Source organism: Zea mays, chromosome 4, assembly GCF_902167145.1.
Source record: "Zea mays cultivar B73 chromosome 4, Zm-B73-REFERENCE-NAM-5.0, whole genome shotgun sequence".
In the NCBI taxonomy this organism is placed as follows: domain Eukaryota; kingdom Viridiplantae; phylum Streptophyta; class Magnoliopsida; order Poales; family Poaceae; genus Zea; species Zea mays.
Genome location: NC_050099.1, coordinates 81,717,390 through 81,730,812, shown reverse-complemented (window position 1 = coordinate 81,730,812; position 13,423 = coordinate 81,717,390).

Genomic DNA, 13,423 nt, shown 5'->3' with positions numbered 1-13,423 from the left:
CGTCGATCGCGCAACCGACCGTTGGCTTGGACGCTGTTGGCTCACCGGACAGTCTGGTGCCCACCGGACAGTCCGGTGAATTTTAGCCGCGGCGTCCTCGGTGATTTCTGAGCACAGCGAGTTTGTTGCTAAGCCAACCTAGGCACTGGACAGTGTCTGGTCCACCCACAGTTAGTGCTATACTAGCTGTTTCAGCTGAACTCCTTTTGCTCCTTTAGGACCCAGCTTAATTGAGTTCCTAGCACTTAGACAAGCATGTTTAGCACATAAAACAATTGACTAAGTGTCTAGAACTTACCTTCACACTTGATCCATCTTGATATTACTTTGATCAAAATTATGTTAGTTCACACATAGTGTGTTGTGCATCTAATCACCAAAACAATATAGAAATGGCCCACGGGCACATTTCCCTTTCAGTTAGTCGTGTTTTTGAGGACCTTCTGAAGAGGAAGGCCCCCAACAATTGCTAAAACTTGGCTCTCTATTAGTAATAAATACCTGACCAACTAAAAGAAACTGCTTTGAGCCTAACCCCACATACAGCTAGTCAGAGAAAATGTACCAAGACCTGAAGAAATGATTCTGGTGGTACAGTATGAAAAGGGAGATCGCAGAGTATGTGGCCATATGCGACAATTGTCAGAGAATTAAGGCAGAGCATCAAAGGCCCACAGATTTGTTGCAGCCATTGCAGATTCCTCAATGGAAGTGGGATGAGATTGGGATGTACTTTATAGTCGGTTTGCCTCGCACTCGAGCCGGTTATGACTATCTGGGTAGTGGTGGACCACTTAACAAAGGCGGCTCATTTGATACCAGTCAAGACCAGCTACAATAGTGTAGTGTTGGTAGAGTTATACATGTCCCGGATTGTATGCTTGCATGGTGTTCCGAAGAAGATAGTGTTCGACCGGGGATCCCAGTTCACTTCTCACTTTTGGCAGCAGCTACAAGAAGCTTTGGGCACACATTTGAAGTTTAGTTCAACTTATCACCCACAGACAGATGGTCATACTGAGAGAACCAACCAGATCCTAGAAAACATTTTGAGGGCTTGTGCTCTACAGGACAAATCAGGTTGGGATAGGAGGCTACCTTATGCAGAATTCTCTTACAACAACAGTTATCAGGCCAGTTTGAAAATATCAGCATTCCAAGCACTTTATGGGAGGAATTGTCGAACTCCATTGCACTGGGACCAACCTGGCGAAAGGCAGGTGTTCAGTCTAGACATTTTGCTTCAAGCCGAAGAGAATATCAGAATGGTTCGGGAGAATCTAAAGACAGCGTGGTCTAGACAATGAAGCTATGCTGACACCAGAAGAAGAGTATTGAGTTTCGAAGTGGGAGATTATGTTTACATGAAGGTATCACCGATCAGAGGAGTCAAAAGGTTCAGAGTCAAGGACAAGCTAGCACCTCGATACATCAGACCGTACCAGATTCTGGCAAGATGTGGAGAAGTGGCATACCAGCTCAGTCTACTAGAGAGCCTGTCAGCAGTGTATGATGTGTTACATGTGTCTCAGCTGAAGAAGTGTTTGCGAGTACCAAAAGAGAAATTGCCAACCGAGGATCTCGAAGTTCAAGAAGACCTGACATATGTCGAGAAGCCAACTCAGATTCTGGAGACAGCAGACAGAGTCACTCGAAGAAGCCCCATTAGAATGTGCAAAGTCAACTAGGGCCACCATTCAGAGGAAGAAGCAACCTGGGAAAGAGAAGATGATCCGAAAGCCAAATATCCCGAGCTCTTTGCTAACCAACCCTGAATCTTGAGGGCGAGATTCTTTTTAAGGGGGATAGGTTGTAACACCTTGAATTTGGGGGTAAAAAATTTCTTCTCTAATATCTACCAAATTTAGGTGTTACTCCTTTTCTCACCTCTATAGATTTCCTTTCTCTTCCTTTTTATTAGAATTTTGGGTATTTATTTGAGAGGTGTATTATTTCTCTAGAATATTAAAACCTAAGGGGAAACATGAATTGTTGCATCATGCTGAGCTTAAACTTTGTTTTTAGTTGATGCACATGTTTGAATTATTTAAATTTGATTTTGTGGTTTGATTTGATTTCAATTCAAAAGAGAAAATAAAAAGAAAAGGAATAGAAAATTCAAGAGAAAAAGGAAAAGCCAAAGAAGCCCAACCCCCTTCCCCGGCATTTTCGGCCTAGCCAGCCTAGCTCCGCACGCCCGTCCCCTCTCTCTCTCTCTCTCTCGCTCTCTGACCGGTGGGACTCACTTGTCGGCACCAATCTGCTCTCCCCCGCGTGCTCGCCCTCACTTGCTGCCCCCTGGCCCCACCTGTCGGAGCTTCGTTGTATGCCCGTTGCGCTGACCCACTAAGCTTTGTGCCCCACCTGATAGCCCCCTCCCCACATTCAACTGCTCGCCTGTGCGAGCCGCGTGCACGCATGTCGAGGTGGTCATGCCCACGTCGTGTCCCTGCGCGAAACCGTCACCCTGACCCCTTTTGAAGCTGCTGCCCGTGCCCACTTCCCTCCCGCCTCGCTCTCCTCGTCTCAGCGCCCCCACCTGATCCGTGCGTGGCCGTTTTCCAAGCTCGCCGGAGCTTACCCGTCGCCAAGCCTCCTGTGTCAAGCCTCATGTGGCCCGCCACCGCCAGACGGAGCTTCGCTACCGTCCGCGCTTCACCCGAGGTGAATTTCCTCGCCGAAGTTCCTTTTCTCTCTCCCTCGTCCTCCCTACTCCGTGGGGTAGCCGTCGGTGTTCACCAGCAACGACACCGCGCCTTCGTGCCGAGGCTCTTCAGCCAACCGCCACCGTCCCATGCTCTCCTCTACCCGCGTGTAGCCACCGGCTCCGGCCATGGCGCTCGTGCCGTCCGCGCGGCCGAGGTTGACGGCGATCCCGACCAGTGGGACCTGCCTGATAACCTACCTACGCCAATTCTCTACCTCACTCTCCGGGCCGCTGACCCGTGGGCCCCGCCCACTAGAGCACGCCCACGCTCGCGTCGCGCAATGGGTTTGCCTAGGCCGCTGACTCGTGGGACCCGTCGGTCAGTTCTTGCGTTCGCTCTCACGCGCGCCGCTTCTAATCCCGGTCATCCATTTTTGATCGGGTGGCCGAGAAGCCCAGATAATCCTTCGTTGTGTGCGGTTTGCTTAAAACCCCCTCGGTTTCCTGGAAATAGAACCCGCCGTCCTTAGTTTTTACAGCCGTGCCCCTGGTTTCTTGCAGAGAGGACCCCGAGTTTGTATTTAATTAGAGAGGTAGGTTTACTTTAGTGTTTTTAATTCTAAAACTTGTAAATTTCATATCTTTTGCATATGAACTCCAATTTGGGTGGTTCAAATTGCAAAATGTTCTTAATGTTATTCTCTATATGTTTAAATTATATTCATTCACTGTTTGCATGTCTCAATTTTGTGGTTACTCTCTAGATTAGTGTAAGGTTATAGAATATGTATTAAAAGTAAAATAAAAGTGAAACCCTAATGAATGTTCAAGTGCTTAACTTTGTAGATTTAATTTCAATTAGTGTATGGTACCATCCCTTGAATAACTTTATCTAAATAAGTAATTCACTAAGATAGACATAGTTAGGTAATTAATCTATTGAGGTAGGCAGTAGTTGGAGAACAACATACCACTAGGTATATTAGCCTACCCTAGAACCTAGAGTTCTCTTGTGTGTTTGTACTTTTCCACTGAACCTATGTTTACTCTGTTGCATATGATTGGTGTAATGTTCCTTTGTCATTTCCCAAGTGTTGAATGAATGATTGTTTTGCATAGACAACAAGCAGTCCGAGGTTTCCGAGTGTGTTGTAGGAGACTTCCCTGAGCAGCAACCTAGTGAAGGCAAGTGTCCTCTGACCCATTATGTCCTACTTAATTTATAATTCATTGTCCCACATACTATGAATAGCATAAGGATTGACTAGTATTCTGTTTTCCTGTCCTTATTTACCCTTTGGGAATTGGTTACTATGATTAGTCTTATGCTATTGCTTTACTTTAATCAATGAACATGATGAGAACATTTATGATATGTTGATGATATCTTGATTATGGTGATGAACATGTGATATTTTAGGGGGCTCAGGCTATTTCCCGAGTACCTCTCTGTAAGGACCTGTTTGTTGGATGACCACCCGGGAAAGCAGTACAACCATGAGGGTGGAATGGGACGCCCTTAACTGGTTAATTGGAGGAACTTGGGGCATAGTTTGCTTCGCCATTGTGCCATTAATGGGGGCTGGGGCATAGTGCTTGTTGTGCTAAGGGTGGGTGCCAAGGTTCATTCGATTTGGTTTTGTTAATCACCCACCTTATGGAGGAGTACTGTGTGTGTACGACTAGCGAAACCTAAGGGGCGACTACACACCAGGGGAATCTTTGTAAAGGCTACGTAGTGTATCCCTGGCCATTCACCTCGGTAGTGAAGATCGGGTCTATACAACCCTGGATGGAAGGGATCATGACTCGTGGGTAAAGTGTGCAACCTCTGCAGAGTGTTAGAAACTAGTATATCAGCCGTGCTCACGGTTATGAGCAACCTTGGGAGCTCCTTTGATTAGAGTTACTCCGGATACTTTTATGATGATGCTTAATGATGATGGCTATCTTTATGGTATTTAGGTATTTCCTCTTGCAGGGAGTGCCATTTGGGTAATAACTTGGGATTATTGATAAAACTTGGCTTTCTACTAGTAATAAATATGTGACCAACTAAAAGAAACTGCTTTGAGCTTAACTCCACATACAGATAGTCCACTTTATCCAAACGGGACATTTGTTGAGTACGTTGATGTGTAATCACCCTTGCTTTAAAACACCAAACCCCAGGTTGTCCCCATTGCAACCAATGCTCAGGAGAACATGAAGGCAACATGGAGGACTTTTAGGAGTTTCAGGAGTTCGATGAGTTCTAGATTAGTTTAGTGGCAAACCCCCATTCAGCTACCTATGAAGGCCTTATCGTACTACGTTTCGTATTCACACTTTGATTATGATTGTGACTTAAGTTAATGACTCTGTGGATGTCTTGGACATCGTGATATAATAAAGTAGTATATTCCACTATTATTTTGAGCAATGTGTGAAGATGTCCAACTATGTAACCACTGTGTACGTGAATTTATAATCCTGGCACGTACATTGTTCGCATTCGGTTTGCCTTCCAAAACCGGGTGTGACATTTGCAGTCATATGTGATCTATAAGCCCTTGGGGTTTCTCACTACTGGTGTTCCTATTGTGTGGAAGAATACATCTGAGGGTAGGGGGTTGCTCCTAGCTGCTGCCTTTGCTAACATGTCTGCCTCTTCATTCCTACTTATTTCTTTATGTTGGAGTGTAAATCCCTTGAACTGCTTCTCTAGACTCCACATAGCCAATAAATATTGCATGAGGACATGCTCTCTCACTGTGAAATACTTTTCAATTTGCCCAGCAACGATTTTGGAGCCAGTTTTGACTATGCATGTTGTGACTCCGAGGGCTCTGAGTTTGTGAAGTCCTAGGATGACTGCTTCATATTATGCTATATTGTTCATGCATTTGTCATACTCGAGTGCAAAACTCAGGCACACGACAAATTTGTACTTGGTCCTAGATGGTGTCGTGATGACTGCTGTTGCGCCTGTCCCCGCATGGCACCATGCTCCGTCACAATGGATGGTCCACATTGCCTCTGTGCTATGATTATTAGAGGATGAAGGCCCTATCTAGTTGACTACGAAGTCAGCAAGGCCTTGTGATTTGATTGCGGTCCTTGTTCGAAGATGATGTTGTAGCCGGAGAGTTTGGCTACCCATTTTGCTATTCTAACAGCCTCGGGATTCCTGAACAGGTCATTGAGGCCTCGATCAGGTAGTACCCTCATGTTATAGGCCTCAAAATAGTGTCTGAGTTTGCGCGATGCCATTATAACTACATAGGCTATCTTTTCTAGCTCTTTCATGTGGTTATTTTGAACTGGTAAGGACTTCGAATACAAAATAGATTGGGCACTGTTGTGGCTTGTCTTTTTTGTTCTTTCTTGAACCAGAGCTGTGCTGACTGCATTGTGGGAGGATGCAATGTATAAGAGGAGGGGAAGGCCGAGTCTGGGCTGGTCAAAGTTGTTAACTCGAACAGGTACTGGTTCAATGATTCAAAGGCTACGACTTGCTTTGGGCCCTAGGCAAAGTCTTTCGTCCCGTGCAGTGTTTTGATGAAGGAGAGACTCCGCTCTGCTGATCGTGAGATGAATCTGTTTAGTGCGACGAGTCTCCCTGCTAGCCTTTGGCCTGGTTTGCTTCTATGCCTCTTTGGGATACTAGATAACCCAGTATTCTTCCTTGTCGGACACCGAATATACACTTTTTGGGGTTCAGATGAAGTTTGGCTTTGCGCCTGTTGGCAAATGTTTCTATGAGGTCTGATAGATGGTCTTCTTTGTTTCTGCTTGCAACGACTATGTCTTCGACGTATGTGAAAATGTTGCAGCCCATTTGTTTCCCTAGAATGTTCGTGGCCAGTCTTGAGAATGTGCAGCCAACGTTTTCCAGACCTTCGGGCATTCGGACAAAGCAGTATGTGCCGAAGGGTGTGATAAAGCTTGTTTTTGCCTTGTCCTCTTCCTTCATGTAAATTTGGTGGTAGCCCAAGAAGCAGTCTAGAAGAGACATTACTTCACATCCTACCGCTGAGTCGACGATCTTGTCTATTCTAGGAAGTGGGAAGTTGTCTTTTGGGTAGGCTTTGTTGAGATTGGTGAAGTCTCTACACATTCTCCACTTTTCATTTTTTCTTCTGGACCATTACAACATTGGCAAGCCAAGTAGGCTAATCGATGGGCTCGATGAATTTTTCCTCTAGCAGGCAGTGGACTTCTGCCTTCGCTGCTTCTATTTTTCATCGAACATTTTGCGCAATTTCTACTTCTCGGGGCGTATTGCGGGGGTCAATGCTCAGGCTGTGTTCGATGATGGTGCGACTGACACCAATGAGGTCTAGGGTGGACCATGCGAACACATCTTTGTTGCAGTTCAAGCAGGACATGAGTCTTTCTTCATCTGTTTTGATGAGGTCTTCGTCAATCTAAACTTTTTGATTAGAGGTTGTTACATCTAGCGGGACCTTTTTAACCCCTTCGTTACTCTGCAATTGGGCGCTGGTTCTTTTCTCTTTGATCAGTCAAGGACTGCTGGGGCCTTCGCTTTTGGTTGAGAGGCAATGCACATGGCACTGATCGGGGATGATGTCTCTCTTTGTTTCTGGCAACCTACTGGTCTCTTTATATGGTGATCATGCCCTAGAGGCCTGGGATTTTCATGCACATGTATAGACCATGTATAGCTGCTTCAAGTTTGTTGATGGACCCTCACCCCATGATGGCATTGTATGGGTAAACCATGTCGACTATGTCGAAGGTGACTGGCTCGCTTCTTGAGTTTGGCGTTGTGTAGAGTAATAGTAGTAACTCTATTTTGCCAATGGGAAAGTCTCCTTTCCTCCAAAGCCATAGAGGGGGTTGTTTGCTGGCTGGAGCAAGCTGTGATTTATGACCATACGGTCGAAGGCGTGTAGGAATATGATATCGGCCTGGTTGCCTTTATCGACAAGTACTTTGTACAGGTCCCATCCTGCTACTCTACAGTTTACAACTAGTGCGTCTGTATGGGGCGCACTGCGGAGGTCGATGTCTCTTGCATCGAAGATGAGCGGCACGTGGGGCCACTTCGTCTGAACCACAGGTCCGGTGAGGGCCACATGGTTTACTATCCGATAGTAGTCTTTCTTTTGTCGCTTGGTCTCAAACTCGGAGCTAGACCCTTCGGTAATCATGTGAATTACACCTCTGAAGGGTGGATCAGCAAACTCTTTTACTTGGGTGGTGGGGGAAGTTGCTGGTTTTGTTGCTATAGAGGAGGGGGAGGCAGGGCTAATCTCTCTTGGTGTTGCAGGCGTGGTTGCTGGGGGAAGACTAGATTGTGGTTTTGTTGGTGCTGAGGTTAGTATGGGTACTCATTTTGGTAGTGGTGGTGTTGGTATGGGTTTGGTTGGTATGTATGAGCGATGGCTCTTTGGTGTCTGATTGGGTGGCTCTAGCCATTTGGTCTGTTGGGGACTTGTTCTCAAATGCTTTGAATTAAGAACAAGGCAACATAAAATATTAAATGTTAATGCCCTTCGCCCGCTGAATCATTATTTCCTCAAGGATTTAATGAACTTCGGACGAAGGTTATTACGATACAATTACGAAGGTTAAATCTTCGTAATTAAACTCTCAGAGATTATACAAAATAATGTGAGATATAAAACATTAAAGACAAGCAAATTATAAGTAAACAACATCATTTACATATTATATAAACTTGATGTATTCAAATAGAATATTAGATACATTTATACCTCTGCCTTGGCAAAGAATAATTCCCGAGTGATGTGATTGCAATTACAGGAATCCGTGAACAGTAAAGGAATACTGTTCACTATTTATAGGCACAGGGCACAGCCTGTGAGGAATTACAATCATGTCCCTCATAAAAGTTTACAACAACGACTCAAACACTTATGGACTAAAAGGTCATTCTACTTTTAAGTCGGTTTGCAGTTCTGAAGCTTCATGAACAGCAACCTTCGGTCATCACATGCAGACAGCTTCAGCCGAAGCTGTTTCTTCCTGCAGGACCTTCGGCGACGAAGTATGGTCCCAACAGTAGCCCCTTCGCGATGCTAGATCGTTTTTCGTAACGAGCTTGATCCGTGAAAAAAGTCTCTTAGGCTTCAGGAAGCCGAAGGTCCGAAAAACACCTTCCCTGAGCTCGTTGTCGAGAAACGATTCAGTTTCCGAGGGCATAGCGGTCCCACCCTGCAGGGTTACTATTTGGTCTCTACGGTCCACCGCGCAGCGGGTGTAAGCAGCTGTTTGCCTGGTGTAAAAATCCTGACGATTCACCTTCTTACCTGCAGCACTATATAAACAGACGGGTAGGTGTGAAGTTACCACAGCATTCATTGCTATTGCACTGTTTCGCTGCCAAAATTTTTAACCATAGCCGAAGCTTGACTCTCGCAATCAGACGAAGCTCCAGTTTAAAACCTACTTCGTCAGAAGAAAAAGCTTCGGAAGAAAAAAGTTTTTAGTTCCCAAGAAATTCAGAATTAAATGGCCAGAGTGCGCTCTACCGCTAGAGTTGAGCGTGAGGGAGGCGAAGCCGAAGGAGCGGAGACTGTTCCTATCTCCGAAGCAATGCAACGATCCGGACTGGTGACCTCGGAAGGAATCCGTACTGCCGAGACAGAGCAAACCGTTGCCGAGACAGAACAAGTTGCTGCCGAAGCGGAAGAAGGAAATATTGAGGAAGCTGATTCCGATGATGATTATCATATTGCCGTGCCAAGCAAGCCCAGCCACTTGGACTTCGAAAAGTCGACTGTCTCCAAGGCTGATTTCTCCAAGATGGTGAAGTCGGGTTACTTTAGTGAGAATGAGAAGAAGCTACTTGTTGGGGCGAAGGCAAAGACGCCACCCTTCGCTCGTGGCCTTCGCTGCAGTCGCTGGTCTGACAGAGACAAAACGGGCAGGGACACCCTTCGCTCCATTCGGCACCAGACGAAGGCCTGCGGCGACGTCATCCCGCAGCGCGGCCTCGTCCAGCTCTGAGGCCCACGTGTGATCCGGCCCATTGTAACGGGCCCTGCATGGCCGCCTTTGTGTTACGGGCCTAATTTGTAAAGGCATTCTTGTAATTACAGCTTGTAACCCTGCTTTATGGAAATATTCTGGGGATAAACTAGGTGTCTGAGGGCACATGCGTCCTTAACACAAGGCGCTGGGCACTCAGATACCTATAAATACCCCCGCACAGTGCCCGTGAGAGGCTAGATCAACAGAGCTATTGCCTCCTAGCACGTAACCCTGTTGTCACCACTGTTCACCCTTGTTGGCCTCCTTGCGGTTGAGAGCAAGTTCCAACATTTGGCGCCCACCGTTCGTGCTACGACAAAACCACCCGCGATGGCACCCAAGAGAGCTAACCCGAAGGCTGACGAGGCTGCGAAGGCAGCACTGCTTGCCGCAAGAAAGGGCAAGGCCCTCGTCCTCACCCAATCCACCCACCAAGAGCCCACTGAAGACAATGTTCCCCGCACCTGCGAAGACGACACCTTCCGCACCTGCGGGCCCGAAGGACAATCGCAGCCGCCCCCAGGCTTCGCCCCACTGGAAGGCGCGGATCTCACCGAGGACGGCGAGGTCCTCGGCGTCTCAACAGAAGAACAGCTACAGCTGCGCGCCCTGCGCCTCAAGAACCGCAATCTCCAGAGGCAGAAAGAGATACTGGAGGCCAAGCGCCAGCGTGTGTCCGCACTAGCCAAGGTGCGGCAAATGATACGCGACGAGGAGCAGAAGGCCCAAGACCTCGAGCGCGAGATCGCGCTGATGCAGCGCGAAGGCCACCTCGGTCTACAGCAAGAACCACCCCTCCAGCAGCGCGCACAACCGGAAGACACGCGCGAAGGCCACCTCAGCCTGCAGCATGGCCCACCCCTGCAACACCGGGCGCAGCCGGAGAACCCGCGTTTCCCCCAGCATGACTACACCTTCCAGCACGGCGCGCCATTCCAAGGGGTCAACTACCTCGATGAGCGAAGTCCCCTGGCGCCACACCTGCAAGTGACGCCTTGGCCAGCTAACTTCCGAGCAGGGACCTATCCCAAGTACAACGGCAGCACTGACCCGGCGCAATACATAATGAGTTATCAGGTCGCCGTTGCGTCCGCCGGAGGGGACGACGCCACAATGGCGAAGTCTTTCATCATCGCCCTAGAGGGCCCAGCACTCACCTGGTTCACCAGATTGCCTCCGCTGTCCATTGATTCATGGAGAAGTCTCAGGGACAAGTTCCTGCTCAACTTCCAAGGGTACCGCCCAGACACCGACGCCTTGGCCGAGCTCTCGCTTTGCAAGCAGCTGGAAAAGGAGACTCTGCGGGAGTATTACCGCAAATTCTTAACACTCAAGTCCCAGCTGCCCTTTGTCGATGATCAGATCGCTATCCACTATGCCATCAGTGGCCTTCGTGCCGGCGTCCTCTACAGTCATTGTATCAGAGATCCATCCAAAAACCTCCAGGAGCTATATCAGCTCTTTGAGAAATATGCCAAATCCGAAGAGCTCCACCAGCGCAAAGTTGAGTCACAGCGGAAGCCCAAAGATGCCCCGCAGTCCAGCCGCACATGGACGAGGACTCCGCAGCCAGACTCCGGTCGAGATGGCCGCAGTCAGCAGCAAGTGCACAACATCGCCAACCAGCAGCCTGCTGCTGACCCCCCTCGTCGCCAGGAATATCCCCCCAGGGCCGCGGAAATGGAACTCGTGGCAGGGGCCGAGGGCGCGCGCAGCCGCCGCGCCGATTCTACTGCCTTTTCCACGGCGAAGACTGCGCCCACCAAACCAAAGACTGCCCCGAAACGAAGGCCACCAGAGACAGAATGGCGAGGGCGCAGCCAGCCGACAATCCCAGAATTGTCGCGCATAATTACCAGCCACCCCCTCCACCATATATCCACGCTCCCGCCCCGCATCCACCGCACCACGCTTACCAACACCATCAGGAAGTACAAATCGTACCTCCTCCACCCCCACCACCACACCAGCAACACCAAAACATCCCCCATGCCCCAAAGCAGGAAGACTTCGTCGATCAACCATATCGCGGAGTCATTCACATGATAACAGGGGGTCCAGCACTGACTTCGACACCAAGCGGCAGAAGCGGGACCACTACCGCAGCATCAACCACGTCGCCGTCACTGGCCCAGTCGTGCAGACAAAGTGGTCCCACATACCGCTAACCTTCGACGCACGAGACGTCGACCTGCGCAGCGCCCCCCACATCGACGCTATGGTCATCAATTGCAGCGTGGCAGGCTGGGACTTACACAAAGTCCTAGTCGACAACGGCAGTCAGGCGGACATCATCTTCCTCCACGCCTTCGACCGCATGGGTATAAGCCACAGCCTGCTCAAGCCTTCGGACAACCCGTTGTATGGCTTCGGCGGCAAGGGCACCTTTCCCGTTGGCAAAATAGAGTTGCCCCTCTCCTTCGGTGTAGCACCCAATGCCCGAAGTGAGCAAGTAACCTTCGATATTGTCGACATGGTATATCCATACAACGCCATCATGGGCCGGGGCTCCATCAATAAGTTCGAAGCTGCCATACACGGACTGTACCTATGTATGAAGATACCAGGTCCGCTAGGCGCTATTACGATCTACGGCAACCAGCAGACGGCGCGCAACATAGAGCGAGACTTCGTGCCTGGTCAGAGGAACGTGCACTATCTCACGACCCAGCGCGAGGTCCCTGCGCCCGCCAGCCCAACCGATAAGCAGCATGACAAGGCACAGTTACAGAGCCAAGACGGGACCAAGACTGTCCCCCTCGATCAGGCCATACCCAAGCAGACAGTCACTGTCAGCGAAGACCTTACCTCACATGAAGAAGAGAAGCTCCTCTGCTGCCTGGCCAAGAATAAAGATGTCTTCGCCTGGTCCGCCCTCGACCTGGTCGGAGTCAGCCGATCCATAATTGAGCACAGCTTGGGAATTGACCCTTCGGTGCGACCAAAAAAGCAAAGGCTTCGCAAAATGTCCGACGAAAAGACAGAGGCCGCCAAGGCGGAGGTGCACCGCCTCCTAGAAGCTAAATTCATCGAGCCAGTGGCTTACCCCACGTGGCTCTCCAATGTCGTAATGGTGCAGAAAAAAAGCGGGAAATGGCGAATGTGCATAGACTTCACCAGTCTCAATAAGGCCTGCCCAAAGGACAATTTCCCGTTGCCGCGGATCGACAAAATAGTCGATAGCGCGGCCGGATGCGAGGTCATGTCACTCCTCGACTGCTTCTCCGGCTATCACCAGATATACATGAAGGAGGAAGACAAGGCTAGCACCATCTTTATAACACCCTTCGGCACTTATTGCTTCATCAGAATGCCGGAGGGACTCAAGAATGTCGGGTCCACCTTCTCCAGACTCACCAAGACGGTACTTGAAGGGCAGGTTGGCAGAAATATATTTACATATGTGGACGACATCGTCGTCGCCAGCAAGAATAAGGAGGACCATCTCGCCGACCTCGCCGAGACATTCGCGAACATGCGAGATGCACGACTCCGCCTAAACCCGGAAAAGTGCGTCTTCGGCGTTCGCCAGGGCAAGATATTGGGCTACCTGGTGTCACACCGCGGCATTGAGGCCAACCCAACCAAGATCCAGGCCATCGTCGACATGTCGCCTCCGCAGTCTGCCAGGGACGTCCAGCGTCTGACAGGCAGATTGGCCGCTCTCAACAGATTCATCTCCAGGTCCGCCGAGCGAAGTCTCCCCTTCCTCAAAACACTCCGCGGTGCAAAAGACTTCGCCTGGGGACCGGAGCAAGCAGCGGCCTTCGCCTC